The sequence below is a fragment of the Mesoplodon bidens genome (genome assembly GCF_964165515.1).
Source record: "Mesoplodon bidens genome assembly, chromosome: 14".
In the NCBI taxonomy this organism is placed as follows: domain Eukaryota; kingdom Metazoa; phylum Chordata; class Mammalia; order Artiodactyla; family Ziphiidae; genus Mesoplodon; species Mesoplodon bidens.
Window position 1 is genome coordinate 17,342,058 of NC_138170.1, and position 22,655 is coordinate 17,364,712.

Here is a 22,655-nt window from a genome sequence, read left to right on the forward strand (position 1 = left end):
ACTTCCCTGGTTGGTAAGCATAAACCGATACAGGAGGATGATGTGCCCTGAGCACACGGAAGTGTCATGTTTGGGACCCTCCCAGACCTCTCTTTGCATATCTCTTCCTTTGGCAGGTTCTGGTTTGTATCCCTTATAATAAAATGATAATTCTAAGTACAGCCCATTCCTGAGTTCTGTGAGTCATTCTAACAAATTATCAAGTCTGAGGGGGCTGTGGGAACTCCCAATTATGTGGCCAGTTGGTGAGAAGTGCAGGTGGCCTGGAAGCCCTGGAGCCTGCAGCTGGCACCTGAAGTTAAGGGGAGTCTGGTGGACTGAGCCCTTAACCTGTGATGTCTGTCCTAACACTGAGTGGTTAATGCCAGAATCACACTGTGCCTATAAAATAGAAGATACTGCCCTACCTCTCTTCTCAGGACTCTATGGCAGCTGAACGAGAAAAAGTCAAGCAAAAGCACTTTTTAAGGCATAAAGCATTAGAAAAAGTAAGGGACTTTTTTGGTTATGCTCTCAAAAATGTTAAAGAAGAAATTGTTAAAATATTTTTAAAATTCAGGATCGTCCAGCTTAAATTTTTAAAAAGGCTTAAAATAGGGACTTCCCTGGTGGCACAGTGGTTAAGAATCTGCCAATTCAGGGGACACGGGTTTGATCCCTGGTCTCAGAAGATCCCACATGCTTCGGGGTAGTTAAGCCTGTGCGCCACAACTATGGAGCCTGCACTCTAGAGCCCGCGAGCCACAACTACTGAGCCCGTGTGCCACAACTACTGAAGCCCGCATGCCTAGAGCCTGTGCTCTGCAACAGGAGAAGCCACTGCAACGAGAAGCCCACACACCACAACAAAGACTAGCCCCACTCACCACAACTAGAGAAGCCTGCGTGCAGTAACGAAGACCCAATGCAGCCAAAAATAAACAAAAAAATAAATTTATATTAAAAAGGCTTAAATAGCCAGTAAGTCATTTAGAAATACAGCTTATTATAAGATAAAATTGAGAAATTTGATGAAAAGCATTTAAGAGTAAGGAATCTAAATCATAATGTCAATTACATAACTTAGACTAGTGCCTAAATGATAAAAACATATTAGCAATCTCAAGTGTAGAAATGATGGAGTTTAGAAAATGTAAAATTCAGCTACTATTTTCTGACTAAACTTCCCAAGAGCTCGTTTTAGTCTTGGTTCTGATCAGGCATGATTGAAAGCAATAGACAACATTCTGGTTACTCAGGTACTGGGCTCAAGTAAAAACTGTTCACACCACAACCAACTTCTTTGCGCATCCCTAACTAATCTTTTAATTTAAGGATAAAGCCACAAGATCTGATCTTTAAAGATCAGGTCTTTAAAAAGCTTGTCAAACCATCCTATGTGCATAAGACAATTACCTGCCTACATGAATGAGAAAGCATAATTTCTAACTACATTACAGAATCATTTCTATTACTTTAAAGCCAATGACTAAAAAAAAAACCTCATGACTTTAAATCACAAGTTTACATGAATATATCGCTCAATTCTCTACCCTCTTGAACATAAGATACTAAGCATACACTGGTCTTACCCTGCATGATGAAGGGGGCAGTTTAGTGTAGCAGAGAAAAAAATGGCTTTAAAGTATTAAAACAAACAAACCCACCCCACAAAACCCTAGATTCTGGTCCTGTTTCTCCTCGATCATCAGATGATTCTCTGGGTCTCATTTTTCCTCCAGGAAAATACAGGGGCATGGCCTACAGAATCTATAGGGTTCATCCTAGCACTGGCATTCTGAATCTACTTAAGTGTTGAGAAGTCAACAACTCATAATTTAGATATTCTTCATATTTTTGAAGTGTCACAAGTAGATGTCAAAAATCATTAAAACTTACCATCGTGTAAAAACGCTCCACACCAATGAGTCCTTCCTTACTAAAAACAAAAGTAATAAAGATTCGCTCCATGATCGGCAGAAACACACGTATTTACTTGCTACCTGAAATTTCTTTTTTTTTTTTTTTTTTTTTTTTTTTTTTGCGGTTTGCGGGCCTCTCACTGTTGTGGCCTCTCCCATTGCGGAGCACAGGCTCCGGACGCACAGGCTCAGCAGCCATGGCTCACGGGCCCAGCCGCTCCACGGCATGTGGGATCTTCCCGGACCGGGGCACGAACCCGTGTCCCCTGCATCGGCAAGCGGACTCTCAACCACTGCGCCACCAGGGAAGCCCTACCTGAAATTTCTTTTAGGCTTAAGCAAGTTTAAAGACATTCATGTTTTCCTAAATCTGAGGCATCACATCTATTATACGCAAAACCTTTTCAAACTAATTACAAAGCTGACCTACCACAACACACATGATGCTGACTTATTTTTAATGATTTAATAAGGAAAAAATGATTTTGCACATCAACCTATTAAAATGTGTCACACTCATAAAAAATACAGACATTTAAGTATAGTAGAGATGGTCCCTAACTCATGATGCTTCGATTTACAATTTTTCGGCTTTATGGTGGTGCCAAAGTGATACACGTTCCACAGAAACCGCGCTTTGACTTTTGATCTCCTCTGGAGCCAGAGATATGGGTACAGTACTCTCTTGTGATGCTGGGCAGGGGCAGCCCCACAGCTCCCAGTCGGCCACGCGATCCGGAGGAGGAACCACGGATACACTTACAGCCATTCTTTCACTTTCAGTAGAGTACTAAATAAGTACCACGAGATGCTCAACACTTCATTATAAAATAGGCTTTGTCTTACTTGATTTTGCCCAACTATAGGCTGATGTAAGTGTTCTGAGCACGTTTAAGGTAGGCTAGGCTAACCTATCATGTCCAGTAGGTTAGGTGTATTAAATGCATTTTTACTTACAACATTTTTAACTTACAGTGGGTTTACTGGAAAGTAATCCCATTCTAAGTTGTGGAAGATCTGTCGTAGTTAGAGCCAAAAAAAACAAGACAGAAAAAGAAAAGAAAAAAACAGCCATAAAATGATAAAACTGCCAGTAGTCAAGAAGAACAACACATACAAACAATGTGATGAAACACAACGCAAGTTTCCAAACAGAAACCTTGTTTCTTCTTGCCTCATAGCAAAGTGGTTGTGACCTTGGGTTATGGAATCAGGTGGAAGCAGACTGAAATCCTGGCTTCCTTCTCACCTGTGTGACCTGCCCAAGTAGCATCATCTCTCTAAATCTGTTTCTTTAAAACTGTGTCCACCTGACCCCGTGGTTGTGGAGATTAAATGAGACCCTGCACTAAGCAAAGAGCCTGACACACAGTAAATATTTAATGATTTAGCAATTATTATTAAACTTTGTAACAAATGTTACACAGAGCAGTATTTTGATTTTTTTTTTAAAGTTTAAGGCCCAAAGTTTAGGATCCTATTGACTAAAGTTCAGACTGAGAAGTGAAATAAAACAATGCTCCTACAACGAGGCATTTTACTAAGGACAAGTGGACTATGTAAAGATAACTGGTATTATGCAAGGGCAATCACCACAGGCAGCTTAGTTTCTACGAATACAGTTTGGGGGTGGACAACCCATAATGAAAGAAGGCAGAAATTGAACACACTAAAGATGGTAAAACATCTTTCCTTTCCCAACTACTACAGGACTCAAACTTCAACTGTATCTCAAGGATTTTCCTGTCTTCAGCCTCCAGCAAGTCCTTTCATCACCACAATTACATCTCTAGCTAAACTTCAAAGAGAAATATATAAAAGCCACTCCCGTGGGCAGCTGTTGAGATAATCACTCTTAGCATCTTCCACAGATCTAAGAATAAAAAAGCTGACTTACACATTAAGACCGAATACCGGTCACCATTCTCAGCAGTTTATTTTTTAATCCGTTCCAGACATCCACAAAATGTATTTATTTTAAAAAGGAGTTCCATAAACATAACTTTGGTAGCCAGAAAAATTTAGTAAAAGTAATGAAGGTAAAATTCAACGCTTGCATTTTTAATCTCACACAAAAACACAAAGTCCTAAGTGAATACTCCGAGCTATTTCAAGTACTGGTTTTCAAAACTGTGAAATAACCCTGTTCTAAGAACTTTATATACATTAACTCATTTATTTCTTACCATAATCGTATAAAGTAGGTATTATTGTCCCATCTTACAGATGAGCAAACTAAGGCACCAAAAGATATTAATTAGCCCAAGGCCACACAATCAGTAAATGGTAGGAGCCAGGATTCTGACCCTGGCTGTCTGACTCCAGAACTAATGTTTAAATCAACTATACCACTCGTTCACTTAACAAGTTTTATTGAGAGCCTACTATGTGCCAAGCACCCTTCTAAGCACCAGAGACAGAGCCATGAACAAGTCAGACAAGGCCTCTGCCCTCCAGTGGGGGAGAGGCTTTGGAACAAACAAGACTTATGGGAGAAATGGGTAAGTAAGTGAAGAGTGTATCTCTGCCTCGTAATAAATGCTATGAAGAGAAATAAAGCAAAATGAATCAAAAGTGACAGAGGGGCTGGCTTCTATTGTAGGGATCAGAGAAGAGATCACTCTGCCGTGATGACATCTGAGCAAGATAACCACCAGGAGGAAGGGGTGGCCCAACAAAAAGAACAGCAAGCATAACACCCTTAAGAGAGGAACAGTTTGGTTTGTTCGAGAAACGGCAAAAAGTACTGATTCAATTCTAAGGGTGACAGGAAGCTTTTGGAGGGTTTTCACCAAGACAGTGACAGTGTGATTTATGTCTTTAAAAAGATCACTCTGATTGTTATGTGGGGATCAGTCGGGAAGGGAGCGACAGAAATAGGGACACCGGGGAAGGCACTGTTGCAACAGTCTAAGGGAGACATACTTGAACTCAGACTAGGGATTCACGTACTGTTTATAAGCAGATGAGATACTAAAAGGACAGCATGCAACCTAATTGCCCCTGAAAAACTTTTTTAATATTCCTCCTTCCTCATCTCCCATAGATTCTTTTTAATATCCATGTTAATGCTTTAGTGGGAGCTGTTATAGGAAGAAAGTAAGATTAAAAGGTATTTCCTTCATTTATAAATGTTCTATTTAATATACTCCAGGATTTATTATAATATGTCACATACACTCATACATTATTGAGAAGCAGAAAGAGCTTTACTGCTCTTTAGTTTAGGGATTATTCATTTATTTGGAGACAAGAAGAGGTACCTATCACCTCTTGTGATTAGCTTTCTTCTCATGCTTTGTCTCAGCACATCCCAGCTCATTCTAGACTGTGAACTGCAATAAAAAGGTATACCAAAGGGAATTTGTATTTACGGAGCACCACTGTGTACCAGGGACTCACTAGATGCCTTACATTTAAGAGCTCATTTAATCCTCAGTTACCCAAGGTAGGAAATACCTTCGTTATACAAATGAGAAAAAAAATCAGAGATATTAGTAACTTAAATTGTCCAAGGACACACAGCTAGTAATGGGTAGAGCTAGAATTTAAATCTACATCTAACTCTGAAGTTCTTATCTTCCTACTACAGCAGCTATGAAAGAAAGGACTATAAAATATACATTACATGTAGTCTCTCTTATTAGTGACTAGCTTGCTGCTGGTGGGGACGGGTTTCTTTCTCTTACACAGAATCTGAGTTTTGAAGTTGGGGTTGGAGAAAATGGAGTGACCTTATATATTCAAACACATTATTCTGAAAACATATTTACTACTTGAGGTTTCAAAGAAATTACTCCTAAAAGAGTGATTCCTGCCTTTAAAAAAACCCACAAAACTTAAATACGTATCGTTTACCATGAAATAGGAGTGATGTTCTACGACAAGTTTGGTACAGATTCTGCCCACAAAAGACCTGGAGATAGAGAAAAAGAGGATACGGATAAAAAGAAAATCATCATAACACATAAGTGGCAAATAAACAGCCTAAGAATTGAATGGAGATCCTTCTAGACCAGGGAAGGATCACTGGAAAAGAGGGACGCTAGGTGCGCTTCCAAGGGTCTAGGAAGTACAGGGAGGGAACTACACGCCCGCAGCATCTGCTCCGGCTAAGACAAGGCTACGTGGGAAAGCTGAGATGGAAGTCTGGAAAGCAGGTAAACGGTATACCCCACAGGACGGGTTACCGCCAAGTCCACAGGAAGAACCAAGGTTATCCTCTGTCCTACCCTAAAGAGGAAATGGCTAATTCTGGAAGACGATAGTGGAGAGGCCGGGGAGGCAGACAGAATTAAGAATCGCTACATCAAGTCCTTACCAGTTAGTTACAAGCCCTCTGATGATATGTGCTAGTCTCGTTATTTTCACTTAAATGATACCATTTCTATGCTGGACGTGACCTGAAAAAACGTAGAAGATAGAAACAGCAGGCTTACACCACCTGCAATTTTTTTTTTTAATCCGGTGGGTGGGGGTCAATTAATGAGTGATACACTAAGGTGTTTCTTTACAAAGTGGGTTTCGGTAGAAAGAGCAGGTGAAACATATAAGGAAATGCCCCTTTCCGTCTGCACAGGTGCTGAATCATTTTCACAAGGAGTGAAGTGGGAAAGGGGCACTTGCCAGGACAGTTGGGGAAAGGAGCTCTGCATATCAAGGCAACAGATAAGTAACAAGGAAAAAATAAGTGAGTAAAAATTGCCTTCGGATAGTCCGACACCGATGCCGGGATCCAACGCGGGGCGGGGGGGTGGGGGGATGCGGGGTCACGGGGAAGACGCCGCGGCGGGAGGCCGGGCGGAGCATCCAGCGCGTGGCCCCGGCCGGCAGCCCGCGCGCACGAATGAATGGCGCGGTCCGAGCGGGGCCGGCGAGCAGGGCCGCGGGCGCGAGTCGTCGGCGCGGCGCCTCAGCGGGCGGCCGAGCGCGGGCGGCGGGCCGGCCGCGCCATGGCGGAGGGGGAAGGGGAGGTCACGCGTTACATAACCCGGCAGCGGCCGCGCTCCGGGCGCCGCGGGCCGCCCAGGCCGCGAGACCAAGGGCCGCGGGGGCCGGGCCGGCGCGCCGCCCCCGCCCCGCCTCAGGCCGCCCGTGCTCGGGCCGCCGCCCGGCGACTCGAGGCCGGTCCCACCCCGCCCCCACCCCCGCCGCCGGCCCGGGGGTCGCTCACCTTCCGCGTTACCCCAGACCACCATGCCCGGGCACGGCCGCCTCCTCCGGCCTCGCTGGCCCCGGCGCCGCCGCCGCCGCACAGTGCCCTCGCCGGGGGCGGGGAGGAGGGCCGGGTAAGGAGTCACACCGCCGCGCCGCGGTCCACACTCGCCCCACGCTCGCAGCGGCCGCCCTCAGCGCGCCCGGTGGCTGCTCTGTCCCTCCCCCTCCGACGGGCGCGCGCGCCGCGGCTCCGCCCCGCCCCTCCCCCTCCGGCGGCCGGCGCGCTCCCAGGCTCCTCCCCGCCCTTCCCCGCCCGCGGCGGTCCCGGCCCTGGCTCGCGCTGCGCAAGCGCCCGCCTCGCGCCTAGCCCCGGGCGACCCCGAACCACGGGCGCAGCGCCCCTACCAGGCCCGCCCGCGGGGGTCAGCGCCTCCGCGGCACGTGACCGTCTCGCTCGCGGGGGCGGAGAGAAGCGCGCCGCCCGCCCTGCACCCCGAGACCTGCGAGACTCCCGCCGGTGTTGATGCGCTGTCCTCGTCTCTGCGAGTCCCCGCCCCGCGCTGCACTCCCCAGTCCGGGAGGACACTAGTTCAGGGACCCACCATGCTTAATAACCCTGGAAGATCCGTAAAACACCCAGGTCCCCCGCCACGAGCGGTTGACTTACAGTGACATCTAGTGGAGGAAGGGACACCCGTGAACTGACACTTTGCTGTGTCAGGGAGCGACCGGGAATCAAGGCCCACAGAGGTTAGTGGGAATGAACGCTGCGCCGCGGGGTTTAAGCGTTGCCAGCTGCCGCTGGGGCGCGAACAGCATTCGCTGTGCGATGAGTCCCGCCCTGCATTGCACCTGGATATTCGTAAACCTGCGGCAGGTGTCCCATCCCACATGCAGCACTGGGATAACACGCGAAAGCAATTTGCTACTACTGTAAAAACAAACAAAAAACCATACGTTATGTGTGCTTAAATGCAATTTTAATTGAGGGCCTTCTGGCAAAAGAGAATTGTTCCGTAAGGACCATTTTCCCCCTCTTGGCAATGTCGGTTTGCCCGGAGATCCCACATCGCTATTATAATAGTATTTATTGTTGTAATGAACAAACATGAAGCGAACCTCCCTGCAAAGGCTTGACACTTTTCCCCCCTTTTCCTTTACCTGAGAGACTTGAAGAGTTTGCAAGTGCGTAGGAAACAATTAGTACTCTTTTCAAAACCGATTTTGCAGAGCTGAGGCTCGTTTACTGGTAATTCAGAGAATATTGATGACTTTGTTTCTTTTTTCGAGCCCGTTCGTTTTTGCCACTTTATAGACTTCTATAAATGCACTTCAACCTCAGTATTCTTGTCTCTAACCCTACAAAATCACGTTGCATGCTTTTATGAAATGTCATAATTTAATACAAACAGCGTCATTTCAAGAGGCTCACAAACAGTTGCCAGCTGCAACATCAGGGTATCATCTGCTGAGATGCCACACAAAAACAGTGGCAGCCCCTTATTAATTATAGTTTGTTTGTTTTATTTTCAGTACGCGGGCCTCTCACTGTTGTGGCCTCTCCCGTTGCGGAGCACAGGCTCCGGACGCGCAGGCTGAGCGGCCATGGCTCACGGGCCTAGCCGCTCCGCGGCATGTGGGATCTTCCCAGACCGGGGCACGAACCCGTGTCCCCTGCATCGGCAGGCGGACTCTCAACCACTGCGCCACCAGAGAAGCCCTTAATTATGTTTTTTTTAATGCATCTGTCTAAATGTCAGTATTCCACTAACATGAAATGGCAAAACTCGATTTTCAAATTGAAGAACGATCTGTGGACTCTACTGGAAAAAATACCGTCGTATTTCAATTTTTTCGCACTCTCTCCTATTTGAGTCAAAGGTTCTTGTTGTTGTTATTGTTGTTTTCTTTATTTTCTCAAGAAAGAAACACAGACGCTGAGCTAACTGACCTTGACAACACCTTTACAGAATATAGTAAGACGGTATTAACTGCGTTTTAGTGCAAATTAGTAGGCAGGCTCCGATAAGGGAAAAAAAAAAAATCAGGTTGCTCTCTAGATACAATAGGATAAAAAGAGAGATAAAGAATACATAGGGCTTCCCTGGTGGCGCAGTGGTTGAGAGTCCGCCTGCCGATGCAGGGGACACGGGTTCGTGCCCCGGTCTGGGAAGATCCCACATGCCGCGGAGCGGTTGGGCCTGTGAGCCATGGCCGTTGGGCCTGCGCGTCCGGAGCCTGTGCTCCGCAACGGGAGAGGCCACAACAGTGAGAGGCCCGCATACAGCAAAAAAAAAAAAAAAAAAAAAAAGAATACATAAATAAAATGTATACAAACCCCAGAATCTTTGCTAAAGTTTTCTTTTCGCCCATTCTAGAATATTCTGTTATCACCTACATTCATTTATTTTTTTCCATTTATTCTCATGAGGACTGTCTTTCCCAGGCTAAGGGGAGTTGGCCTGACCTTTGGGTAAAGCAGCTGAGATGTCTACTCTGGACTCCCACACATGGGGGAGAACTTTGGGGGGCACTGCACCTTATTCCTCTTTTCTGAACTTTATTAAAAATCATTTTTGAAACGTCTAATATTACTGACATCTCAAGATCCTATGAAAGTGCAGACCCGTGACCCTTGCAGGGACAGCCCTGGGTAAGGACATGGATCTGTTATCTTTTAACCTCCATATCCAGCAGTAAACTTTTGTCGGAAAGATCCACATCTAGTCTCTCAAATACCAAAAACAGAAAAAAAAAAAAAAAAAAAGAACATGAAACCACTAAAAAACAAAGATTTGTACTCAAGTCCCTTGGGTGAAATACACACTGTAACTCGTGCTTTGCTCTTAGGAAAGCGTGATCTTGATGATTGTTACAAGGCAATATATGCCTTTATGTTATAAGGCAATTTATGCTGAAAGACGAAATAATAACAAGAATGAGCACAAGCCCACAGAAACTTAGAAAGGAAATTGGAACCAGCATTGGCTTACCAAGACTTAATTCTTCTAAACACAGTATCTGTCTTTACAGAGTAAAGACAGTCCACGGACAGGTATATATACTGTCGGCCGTCCATAAGGGCAGGATTCCATCTGGAATTGGCTGAACCTGCTGATGCAGAACCCTGGATACATTAGCCTGACTGTACCACACTATTTTATATAAGGGACTTGAGCATCTGGGGATTTGGGTATCCATGGGGGTCCTGGAACAAATCCAACATATTTAAACAGCATAGTTCCCATACTTCAGGATGATTCAATAATTAGTTATGATGAGCATTCTGAATGCCAGTCACTGTCACGTCAACAGTGAACAAAATGCACGTCCCACCCTCAAAAAGTTTCCAGTATAGTGAGGGAAGCAAATAAGTACCACGCACCTGCCAGATAGGCTCAGGGCTGCTTCCAGAGAGTGTTCTATGGAGCACACAGGAAGGGTGTCCGGGAGGCTTCCTAGAGAGAATGACATCTCAGTAAGGACTAGGAGACTAGTGGGGTACCACTGCCCATGAAAGGAGCAACATCTGTAAAGGCAGAAAAGGGATGGAGAACAGGAAACACTCCAGAAACTTCGAAGTGTGAAGTACAGAGGGGGGATGGGGGGTGTGCTGAAAAAGGAGGTTGGAGAGGTAAGAAAGGGTCAGAGCATGAAGGGCCCCACAAAGTATATGAATGGGTTTTGACTCTATCCTAAAGGCAGTGAACAATTAAAGGGTTTTAAGGGATAAGGTGACTTTAGAAAGTTACTCTGCTGCATGGAAAATAGTTTTGGGAGGCAGTCAGGAGGACTTGTAATCGTCCAGGTGCCCAGGGGCAGCCCAAGAGGAGGCAGGGGGTTGGATTTGACCAGGGTAGGGGTTTTGCAAAGCAAGTATAATGAAAGAAGAAAAGGGCAAAGAAGTCGAGGACATATGCAAGGGAGGAATCACACTGATGGATCATGGAACTTAGTGATTTTTTTTTTCACAGCATGAAACACTTAATAGTTTTGTTTATTAACTAGGTAGAGCCAAACAACTTAGTATTTGTGACATAACAACTTAGTAGCCATTTGAAAAAAAATAATACACATAAAGTGAAAGCAAAAATAGTGTTTTGATTCCATTCTTAAATAACCATTGTTGCTTACTAATGGGAACTTTGTGCCCGCTGGGCAGTGTAAAACTTCTCAAACTGTGGGATCGGATTGGGTACTGCCACCCTCATTTCCCATCCCACATTGGCAAGAACCATTCATACATATTGCTATGTACCTCATAGCCCATTATACCAAGAGGTAGAGGTTGTCCCACTACTAGTGATACTGAGTTAAATCACTTGGCTGGGTGGTGACAGCCAGATCTCTATGTTGTAAAACTACATTTTCCCCTATGCATGCCACGGAGTAGTACTTTTTACCAAGTGCGTATTCTCTTCAACAATCTTTTCACCTAGTGGTTTCAGCATCCGTTGATGATCCTGAACTGAATCAACTTTTTCACTGGGTTGCAAAGGAGTGACTTTCTACTTCCGACATTCCTTACACATTTATTAGCTAGCATTTTTCTTCAAAGAAGAACTGTCCCTTATCAACTGGGGATAAACTATCATTTCTCCCTAAAAAGGAGGGCAAATGCTTCATTCTTTCCCTATAATTACTAATTTTCATAGAAAAGTATTGTCTGAATAGTTACCTCTAATGGTGGTCAATGAGCCTTTTCTTCCTGTTTCTCCTCCTCTTCTTGAAAAATTCTAATGAACTCCTAAGTTTTAATTTACTTATTGTAATCTTGAGATTGATTATATATATATATATATATATATATATATATATATATATTTTATGCACAAATGGTCCCAGATTTGGCCCCTTCAAGTTCACACCTACCACACCTCCATTAGTTATTTAAAGTTTTTTTTTTTTTTAATCTAGTAAGGTTACCACTATTACCCTTCTCCCCCACCCGACCCCCCAGGTTTTCTTAGCTATTCTTGATTGCTAATTTTTCTATTCTAAGATCAACTTGTGTAGTTCTGGGTGGAGGGACTTGATATTTTTATTAGGATCTCATTAGGCATATATAAACTTGGGGAGAATGTTTGATGGTGAGTCATCCTATCCAAGGACATGGGACATTTTTCCATTTATTCATTGTCATATTTGAATCTTTCAGAAGTTTCCCAAAATTTTATGCACCTTTCTAATGGGCTATTATTACTTTTTTTTTTTTTTTTTGCTGCATCGCACAGCATGCGGGGATCTTAGTTCCCAGACCAGGGATCAGCATAGATTCTTAATCACTGGACTGCCAGGGAAGTCTGGGAATTCCCTATTCTTATGTATTTTGTTTTTGTATTTTTATTGCTATAGTAAATAGAGTCTTCTTATTTATTATGTCTTTTTATACTGGTTATTGTTTATATGAAGGCTGTTGATTTTTGTATATTAATTTTATATTCTACTGTATTAAAATGGCTATTATTTGTATTGGTGTTTTTCATTGATTTTCTTGTGTTTTTCATAAGAAAAACACATAATATGAAAACAATAAAAAATACATAATATGAAAATAATTTCATAGATATTATTTTAATTCTTCTTTTACAATTTTTATTTCTCTAATAATTTTTCCTTGTTTGATTGCATATATACAATGGAATACTACTCAGCCATAAAAAAGAATGAAATGATGCCAGTTGCAGCAACATGAATGGACCTGAGGTTATCATACTGAGCGAAGTAAGTCAGACAGAGAAAGACTAATATCGTATGATATCACTTATATGTGGAATCTAAAAGAAAAAGATACAAATGAACTTATTTACAAAACAGAAACAGACTCACATAGAAAACAACCAATGGTTACCAAAGGAGAAAGGGCAGGGAGGGATAAGTTAGGAGTTTGAGATTAACAGATACACACCACTATATATAAAATAGATAAACAAGAAGGTCCTACTGTATAGTACAAGGAACTATATTCAATACCATGTAATAATCTGTGATGGAAAAGAACCTGAAAAAAAGTATTTGGATATATAACTGAATCACTTTGCTGTACATCTGAAACTAACACAACATTGTAAATCAACTCTACTTCAATAAAAAAATAAAATTAAAAAAATCTCTTTATGGTCATTTTTCTGAGATTTGGAAAGGGATAATGTGTGCTCAATCCAGAGTTTAACAGGAAGTCTTCTTGTTTGATTATTTTTAAAATTAACAAACGATTATTTTTCTGGTTTGCTCAGGTCAGTTGTTCTTTCCTGATGCTTGTATCAGATGTTCCAGAGCGTGTGTATTCTGACTGAGATCAACCAATAATCTGAGTGATAGATTTTTCTTCCTGCTTTCCTCCTCTCCCTTTCTCTAAATCTTCTTCTCGTGCATGAGGTAATGTATTTTATTTATGAATTGCCTGGGAACACTCCCAGCAGTCACGAGCCAGGAAAAAGCATCCCATAACCATTTAGAACTACAAGGAGTGTTTCCTTAGACAATGTGAGCATGTGTGAGTGTGTGGGGTCTGTGTGCATGTTTGAATTTGAGGGTGTGCACTTATGAACATTTATTCTCGGGTTAGAGTAGGAAGTCACAAAGAAACATACAAATGTAATTGCATTCCACCTCCATTTATCTTAGGCCTCAGCTGGGTGGGAATTCCGAGGGAATTTGGAATCAGAACAGAGAGGGGGTATCCTCACATCACACACCATCTCAGGAGCTCTGGGGAATTTGTAGGGTGGAGGCCAGGAAGCCTCTTCTTGTGGATTTTTATAGCTGATTCCTGGAGCCAAGCAGCCACAGGTAGAGAGAACTCTTGTTGGGCTCCCTCTCAGGGCTTTTCCAAGCCTTGTGAGATCAGTCCCATTCCCGCCCTGAGCTCTGTGACATAGGCCTGTGTCCTTGCAGTGGATTTCTCTATCCAGTGTGAGTTGACTCAAATTGGTTTCAGTAACTTACAGCCAAGGATACTTAATAAGATTAAAGATCTGTGTTTCACTGATCTGCAAGGTTGAGCCAACTTTCCTTGGAGAGATAAACATCGTCATAAAGAACCAAGGCCAGGGCTTAGGACCAACTTAGCTCTCAACTCAACTTTCCTGGGAGGCCAGCAAATTCCTATGACCTCAGACTATTCGTGGGACTTTAGCAGAACTTGATCTCAGGGACTCACCATGTCCCGCCATACGGAGAAAGCAGCATAAGAACATAGGCTCAATTTATCAGCACTCCCGTTTTCCCTTCACTAGAATAGTCAGCAAACCTAAGGAACATTCTAAATTGCTGTGGATCTTGGGCTTAGTGGGAGAGGATGACAAATGTACTCTTAACTAGCATGAGAGACAGGAGGGTCACATTTCTGGATTAAAAGTAAGTGCACTTCCCCAAGTTAATGTCCTAAATGATGCTATATATCTCATTTTCGGACTGTCTTAGACGAGGTCTTTCTTAGGGTCTGTCTATAACTAGAATCCAACATATTAGGAAAGCCCAAGGGGAAAATACAACCAAAGTTACACACCAAATCAGCAGGAAAACTGAAAATAAAGCACAGGGACTTTTCCTGCCCACTCTGACAACAATGAGTCCAGGGACCTGCAGGGACCTTGAAGGATGGAGTCTGTTTCTTGATTTTATTGGAAGATTTCCCTTTTGTAGATGTTCCAGATACAAATACTGAAGGAAAAACAATTAATCCACATGTGAAAATGATGACCTAGGCTGTTGGTATTCAAACACAAATGCCACTTTACATGGAGACGCAGTTCTGTTGTAGAAACATCACTGGACAAGCAGTCAGGGACCAGGTTTCACCTGCGCTGGTGAGCTGCTTAATTTTGGACAAATAGTTTAACTTCTCTAAAGCTCAAATTCCTGGTCTGTACAACGAGAGGACTGTAATAATGTTTTCCCTAGTTCTAACATCCTATAAAAACCTTAATGTTTTGAAAAGTATTATTTTATAGTGGAGTGTAGTTGATTTACAATGTTGTGTTAGCTTCAGGTGTACAGCAAAGTGATTTAGTTATACATATACACATATCCATTCTTTTTCAGATTCTTTTCCCATATAGGTTGTTACAGAATCTTGAGTAGAGTTCCCTGTGCTATACAGTAGGTTTTTGTTGATTATTTTAAATATAGTCGTGTACGTAGGCTCATCCCTAACTCCCCAATTTATCCTTCCCCTCCACCTTTTCCCTTTGGTAACCATAAGTTTGGAAAAACTTAATTTTAAAGGTTTAAAAATTGAATAAAATGAATTGGAATGATGGTTGTATTATGCGGTCCAAAATATTCCGAATAATACATTTAATTTTAAAAAGCTAAAGTGGTTAAGAAATATATTCAATTAAGGATAGAAAGAACAATACAGAGGGCTTTTGTTTCTGTCTTTTTTTTTAAGACACGAGGAAGTCAGAATAAAGATAAGGGGATTATAAAAGACAAGCAGAATTAATCATTATATGAATTTAATCAGGGAAAGATTAAAAAAATCAAGAGGCTCAATATTGCAAGCAGCATTCATGATCATCAGCTTTTAAACCACATATACAAGACATCAAATATTTTCACATAGGGGGAAAAGGGGGCTCAGAGTACAAAAGGAATAAAGAAAGACTAGATTTTGAAAAGACAATTTCATTACTCACAGAGGGAGAGAGTGAAGAATTGCCAAAATCTAGGAACCACAGCTGATACTCAGGAGATGAGTGAAAGGGTGGTGATAGCAGAAATGATTGACAGGCAGAATGCGTTTCAGCTAAGCAAAGCACCAGGCTCAGATATTATTGTCTCAAAGGTGTTCAGCAAAGAAGCAGAGATACAGATAAAACTTGAAAAAAAATTATGGGAAAAAAAATCCCCCAATCAATGTGAAGAAAGATTCCAAAGTAGGAAGAAGCAGAATTACCTTGAAGGGAAAACAACCAACAACTGAAAGATGAAATCAGAATATACAGTAGTCTAGGCAAATACAAAATCTATCGTGGGGAAATGGCCAAGAAGGAAGCTATGGAAAAGTAATTGGAATTTTGAAAAGCGCAATTTGGTCTCATTTTTAGACACAAGCTTAGTCATCCGTCACCAAACTTTGGGCATTTCTGGAGGTTTATTGCTGTAATGATGACGTAAAGCTGATGCCTGGGCTGTTCTATACACAGTGATTTTTAGTAAGGAGTATTTGAAAATTCCTGCAGGGGAACTAATTTCAAATGCTGAGTCAGAGGCTAGGAAGCTGCCCCCCTTACGAGCCAGGAAGAGGTAGGAAGGTGGCTCCTCAATGCCCTGGGACTAGAACACCACTGCTCCGAAAGCCCGGATTCCCAGAAGGAGACTTGGGGAGGACAGCAGGAAGAAGAAAATTGCAAGGAAAGGGGCTTCTGGGGTGAATAGCGTCTGTGCAACTTGGTTCCCCCTCTTTAGCAAAATTCTTATTCTGGCCTCCAAGACCCTGTGCTCACTGGCCCTGCTTCCTCACCAATGTCACTTTGTCACACTCTGTCCTTTGCCCACCACTCTGCAACCAAACTTTGTGCCTTTTCCTCAACTTCACCTCTGGCTCTTTCCCTTATCTGTTCCTCTGCCTGAAATGCTCCTTGTACGCTCTCTGTCGGGCCAGCTTCTGCTTGCCGTTCAGGTCCCAGCTCATCACTCACCACCGCAGAGTGACCTTCCATGAACAGCCTGCCCGAGTTGCCGCCACCACGCCTTCTGTCCACTTTCCATCACGACCCCTACTCTGTCGTGTGTCTCCTTTCTTATCACAAGCCCAAAAGGTCTCCATCATGCCGCCCTCACTGGAGCATGACCTCTCTGAGAAGAGGGCTTTGGTTGTCTGCGTCCTGCAGGCATTGGCTGCCTGCATAAATGAATGATAGTTACTCAGTGCCCACCAACTCTTCTACCAAGTATCCCTTGTCTCTCCATCTTTATTCCCATGACTGTAGTGTTAGGACATTCCCTCAACCCTTCCCTCTTAGACAAGCACGACTACTTCCTAGATAATTACCCCATCCCTTTCTCTGGCCCTTGCCACATGTTAGTTTCAGATGATTCTTCCTAAGACATCATCTTTATGACTCACCCTATGATGAATTTGTCAACACTCTCCGGCCAAAGACCACTGGGGACATACCTGTAGTTAGCAGGCTGGGTTTTATTACTCACTGTGGAGAACACACAGTATGGGGGTGGGGGGACTCTCTCAGTCAGAGTGTGAGGAAGAATCTACTATAAAAGTTGGCTTTCTGGGCTTCCCTGGTGGCGCAGTGGTTGAGAGTCTGCCTGCCAATGCAGGGGACACAGGTTCGCGCCCCGGTCCGGGAAGATCCCACCTGCCGCAGAACGGCTGGGCCCGTGAGCCATGGCCGCTGGGCCTGCGTGTCCAGAGCCTGTGCTCCACAGCAGGAGAGGCCACAACAGTGAGAGGCCCGCGTACCGCAAAAAAACAAAAAAACAAAAGAAACTTGGCTTTCGGTGGGTGATTTGGAAGAGGGTGTAAGGAATTGGGGGTATACTCTAGATTGGATGTCAGAAGCAGGGGTCATTCTATGATTGCTTGTCTCAATGAATCTTACCTGTGGGGAGAGGAGACCAGAAGGAAGATAAAGGTGTAATTGGTAAAGAAGCGGCTGTCACTTGTTTGGCTGAGAAAGATGGTGTCTGGTACTTCTTGAGTGGCAGAGTAGCCTTATTTTTTCCCACGCTTAAGCAAAATTATGAAGTGGCCTTGCTTTGTCTCGTTTCGTCATGGTCTCAGAGTGACGTCTGAGAATGGGATTCTGTGAGATTGCTTATATCTACTAGAAGACTAATACTCCTCGCTGTGAGAGCCAGGCCAGCTTCTGAATGTCACGGGCTGCTCTTTTTTCTTTATTTCTCATTCCCTCTTGGCCAAGGGCAGATGAAGTCAGGCCACCGAACACCAGTCATGACATCCCCATTTCTCCCCTTGCCCAGGTTTTGCTGATTATCATCAGAAACGTGTGCTTGGAATGTAGTCTGTGGTTGACCGAAGGTTACTCTTCCCTTCTTCTTCTGTTGTCGGATGAGTTGTTGAGGTTCTGAGGTGACAGTGGCTTCCCAGGTGCATTTAGGGTTCTGGACAGGATTCATCAGCCAGTTGCGACACAGGCGATTATCGGAAGCAGAATGACTGTGAGTCTTTGCTACTGGGCTTGAAGCCAAGGGCCTAGAGTGTGAAACCCAGTCAGTGTGAAAGTGTGTCCTGTAATCCACCAGAGTCTGTTCAAGAGAGCCGGGTGCCTTTTTCCTTTAGTTTACTCAGAACTGTTCTACTTACCCTGCAGTGCTTATATAGGCGCAACCAAAGTATATGCTAGGGCACAAACTCCCCCATGGTCGGTTAGGAGGAGACCAAGGGCTGTATGATTTTCCAGGATAACTCTAGATACTGAGTTTAGACTAGCTCTTTGGGTTTCTGGATCAGAAGTAGTGTCATTTATGACTTCTGCTAAAGGTAGAGACAAGTTTCAAACCACTTTTCTAACTGTTTTATCCCCATTATGGTAACCCCTCTGGAAGGTCTCCCCAATCATTGGTGCTTGCTTCATTTTGAAGGTTTCTGGGTATCTTTCTCAAGGATATAGGATCCAGTAGAAGGATGGTGTTCTAAATACCTGGACGTCTCCATCAACTACTCTGAATAGACAGGACTGGTGACTGTGTGGTACAGAGGGATAAGCTTGATGTCCATTTAAGAAGTTGTATCCTAGTGGAGCACAGATAGAATTGGGAGTCTACATGTCACTCATTATACTAGGATTGAGCCGCTACTGTGTACCTTAACATGGACACATTCCTTGAGTGAAATTAAATAGTTCTTATAAGGCAGGCTGAAGTATCTCTGAAGAGAACTCTCGTGATCAGGATAGCCCTAATATTAGTGCCTATTCCTGGTTGACTAGGCTTTGCTAATAGGACTGTAATGATCTCAGCAGAAACATTTCGTTGATGGAAGGTCAAAGTTCAATTTTTGCAAGATTGGAGGTTGGGATTAATGGTGCAAGGGAAACTCAAGTGCCACAATGGGTCTGTTAAAGGGAATTTTCCTTCTGAAAAATGCAAAGGAATAGCTATTACATGTTTGTCAACAGGTCAGTTAAGGGCTTACAGATCCACCAACCCAGTGGATTCAGAGTAGCAGCTATGTTCTGGGAAAAACATATAAGAGAGTTTTGCTTTTCTGTAAGGGGTAGGAGACCACAGGGAGTTACAAATAAAAGAGTGAAGATAACAGGGATTAAATCAGTGTTTTGGAAGGTGTTAAAGGGGCCACATTGTATAGTAGAGTGAAAGGAAATCAGAAAATTGTTGAAGAATATGAAAATTCACCTTGTTCCATCATCTTCAGTGGAAGCTATCCATTTCTGAGGTCTATCATTTGTCCCGTCCTCTTGAGGGGACACCATCCATCTCTGAAGTTGGCAACTTCTGGACGATTCCCAAGAATCCTCAGTATAAGGTCTCAGATGGAATGGATATCCAGTATTCAGGAGGAAGTGATGTATATCTCTGGATCTGGGAAACATGAATCCAAGAGCCAATACCTCGGCGTTTTATTGCTGTGTTGTAAACGGTAACTGACATGGTCCTTTCCATTGAGGCTCAAGGGCGGTTTTTCTTTGGTGCTTTTTCCAGACTAAATCTCCAGGTCACAGACCTTGCAGAGGCTTTTTGGGTTGGGGGGGTTGTTTTGGAGATGCGGCTCTTACTTGTTGATGTTAAATCTGGAAGTACCTATGAGTCCCTTGCGATAATTAATCATATCTGCTTGTAAGAATACTAGTATATTAGTTTCCTAGGGCCGCCATAACAAGTACCACAAAATGGGTGGCCAAAATCAACTGTAGAGAAATTTATTCTCTACAGTTCTTGAAACTAGAAGCCTGAAATCAAGTTGTAGGTAGAGCCATGCTCTTTCTGAAGGCTCTAGGGAAGAATTTTTCCTTGCCTCTTCCCAGCTTCTGGTGGTTGCTGACAATCCTTGGTGTTCCTTAGCTTGTAGAAGCATCACTCCAATCTCCGTCTCTATATCATATGACCTTCTCCCTGTGTGTCTCTATGTCCAATTTTTTCTCTTTATATAAGGACACCTGTGCTTGGATTAGGGCTTACTATAATCTAGCGTGACCTCATCTTTATTTGATTGCATCTATGAAGATTCTTTTTCCAAATAAGGTCACATTTATAGGTATTGGGGGTTAGGACTTGAAGATATACTTTTAGGGAACATAGTTCAATGCACAACAGATAGAATCTAACATTGGGGGTGAAATTCCCAGGCATACGAGGCAATCTGTTATTCATAAAGAATCTGTAGGTTTCATTTTCTAGACATTACAGCTAATGGTAATACTTTAGGCTATGGGAGTTTAAGGTTTCTGAGAGCTTTGCTAATTTTGTTTTGAATTCCACTAGTTCTATCTTTTGTGAGGATTGTGGATGATTAGTTTCACAGTAGAAGACAAAACTTTATGGAGTTTTTTAGTAAAACTACCAGTAAAATCAATGTCCCTCTCACTAGAGAAATGGAAACTCCTCAAGTTGGAAAAACAAAAGCAGGCAAGTTTCTTTTTTCTTTACTTTTCTTCTTTTCACTCTCTTCTTTCCTCCCTTCCCTCCTTCCTTCCTCCCTTCCCTCCTTCCTTCCTCCCTCCCTCCCTCTCTTTATCTCTTTCTCTCCTTCCCTTTTTTCTTTCTTTTTCTTTTTTTTATCATGGTTAGAGCAGTAGCTCTCTGAGAAGAAGCTTCAATCTGCTTTGAGAACAAATAGTCAATAACCAGGATGTATTCATAACCCAGGTAGGAGGCATTTATAGAAAGTCTATACAGAGTGTTTAAAGGGTCCCTGAGGTTTGGTTCCGTCCACACCTGGTCCCCAGAGTTTTGCCAGGATTGTGTCCCTGGCTGGTGTGATGTATTTTGGAAACATCTAAGCATACCTATAAAATTATCCCACTAATGGTAGTCTAACACTCCTGGCAAGTGATTTTTGCTATTATCATAAGCATTTTTGCTAAACTTCATTTAAATTCTTTTTGGCACAACCAGAGAGAGTGCCAAATTTTTTGGTCATCCTGAGAGTGCCATATTATCCACATGCAGTGAGCATCCTAATTCCTTCCACTTACTTTTTCTGAATCAGGGCTTGTCTCTGATAGTTAATAATTGCCTTTTTTTTTTTTAACATCTTCACTGGAGTATAATTGCTTTACATTGTTGTGTTAGTTGCTGCTGTGTAACAAAGTGAATCAGCTATATAATAATTGTCTCTTTGAATTCCTCCAAGGCGCTCTTTTCCGTGTGATTACATGAGCAATTATCTTGGTTAATGTTGCCCGCCCCCCCTTTTTTTAGCATAGTGGTCAGCTAGAGCTTTACGGGGAGATTCAAAGTCTTTGCGTTTTGAATGACCTTCCACTTTTATTATAGCTATTTCCTTAAGTAAAAGCAAAGCATTAAAATTTCTTTAATTTGTCGTCTAGTTTTTATAGGGGATCCTGCCGATGTAAGAAAGTATTTCTGAAGCATTCTGAAGTCAGTGACTACTCTTAAAAATATATCCACTATCAGTATAACTATTTGCTCTTTTATTCTTTTCCAGTTGGTAGAACCAGGTGAGGGCAATTACATCTGAGCTGATTTGATCTTGGGGAGTGGTTTATCTTCCAAAGGTGAATTCGGTTTTGTGGTAGCATAACCTGCTTGATAATTTCAAGTTTCTGTTTTTAAGTAGGAACCATCCACCAATAAAATCAGGTCAGCTTTATCCAGGGAATCTGTAATAAATTGGTAGGAGACATAGATAATACCCCAAGACACACTTAAATAATCATGAAGTTCTCCTTTAGGTAAAGGAAGGGGAGAGGTTGGGTTTCATGTGTTGCAGAAACAGATAGTGATATTGAAAGAGAAAGAATAAATATTTCATTGGATGTCAGGCAACGAGTTGAGAAACACTGACTACTTTCCATCCATAAAAGAGTCTGTCCACAGAGAGCCATTAAATTTAGTGGTGACCCAAGAACTAAGCCAGTTGAAACTTCCAAAGCTTTGATGCTGCTGCTATAGTTCTTAGATGAGGTAACTTTGTCTTAGCTGCCAGATCTAATCAAAGACTGAAATAAGCAATGGGCCTCTGATGACTCCCAGGTAGTTGAGTCAACATTCCTGGTGTTCAGACCTTCCATGAATGAAAAGGGTTTATGATAATCAGGCAACCCAGGTTTGGGGGTTCTTGCAGACCTGTTCTTAGGTTTCAGAAAGCTTATCTTCCTAGTAGAGGTTCAAGGTCTGAGGCTTTAGTTCATGAAAAGGAGATTCAATATTAGACAAGTTTGACATCCAATGCCTGCAAGATACAGTCACCCTAGGAATCCTCAAAGTTGTACTTTAAATAGTTGGCCTTGGAAAATTCTGAATTTTTTCATTTTTAATGTACTGAGAGTGTTGCCTTCTTCTGATATTGTCTGCCATAAATAATGAACTTGTGTTGCAAAACTGTAATTTCTTTGAAGGGTTTATGTCTCCTCTGAACTAAGGTCTTTAATAAATACACAAAAATCAATCTCAAAGCTTTGCTCA

At 42.8% G+C, this 22,655-nt stretch overlaps 1 protein-coding gene across 9 annotated transcripts in view; it reads right to left on the bottom strand.

Moving 5' to 3' along the window:
* REV1 (REV1 DNA directed polymerase) overlaps nucleotides 1–7,250 on the bottom strand; it is an 81,906-nt gene extending 74,656 nt beyond the window's left edge. For 4 of the 9 annotated variants that reach the window (XM_081254697.1, XM_081254692.1, XM_081254693.1 and 1 more), the window contains exons 1-2: nucleotides 7,075–7,250; nucleotides 6,223–6,304 (exon numbers count right to left, since the gene is read on the bottom strand). The gene's annotated coding sequence lies outside the window, so the exon portion shown is untranslated. Of the gene's footprint in view, nucleotides 1–5,759; nucleotides 6,179–6,222; nucleotides 6,305–7,074 lie in introns of those variants that run through there. The other 5 variants (XM_081254694.1, XM_081254691.1, XM_081254696.1 and 2 more) reach the window with 3 other exon arrangements.
* Nucleotides 7,251–22,655: the final 15,405 nt, after the last annotated feature.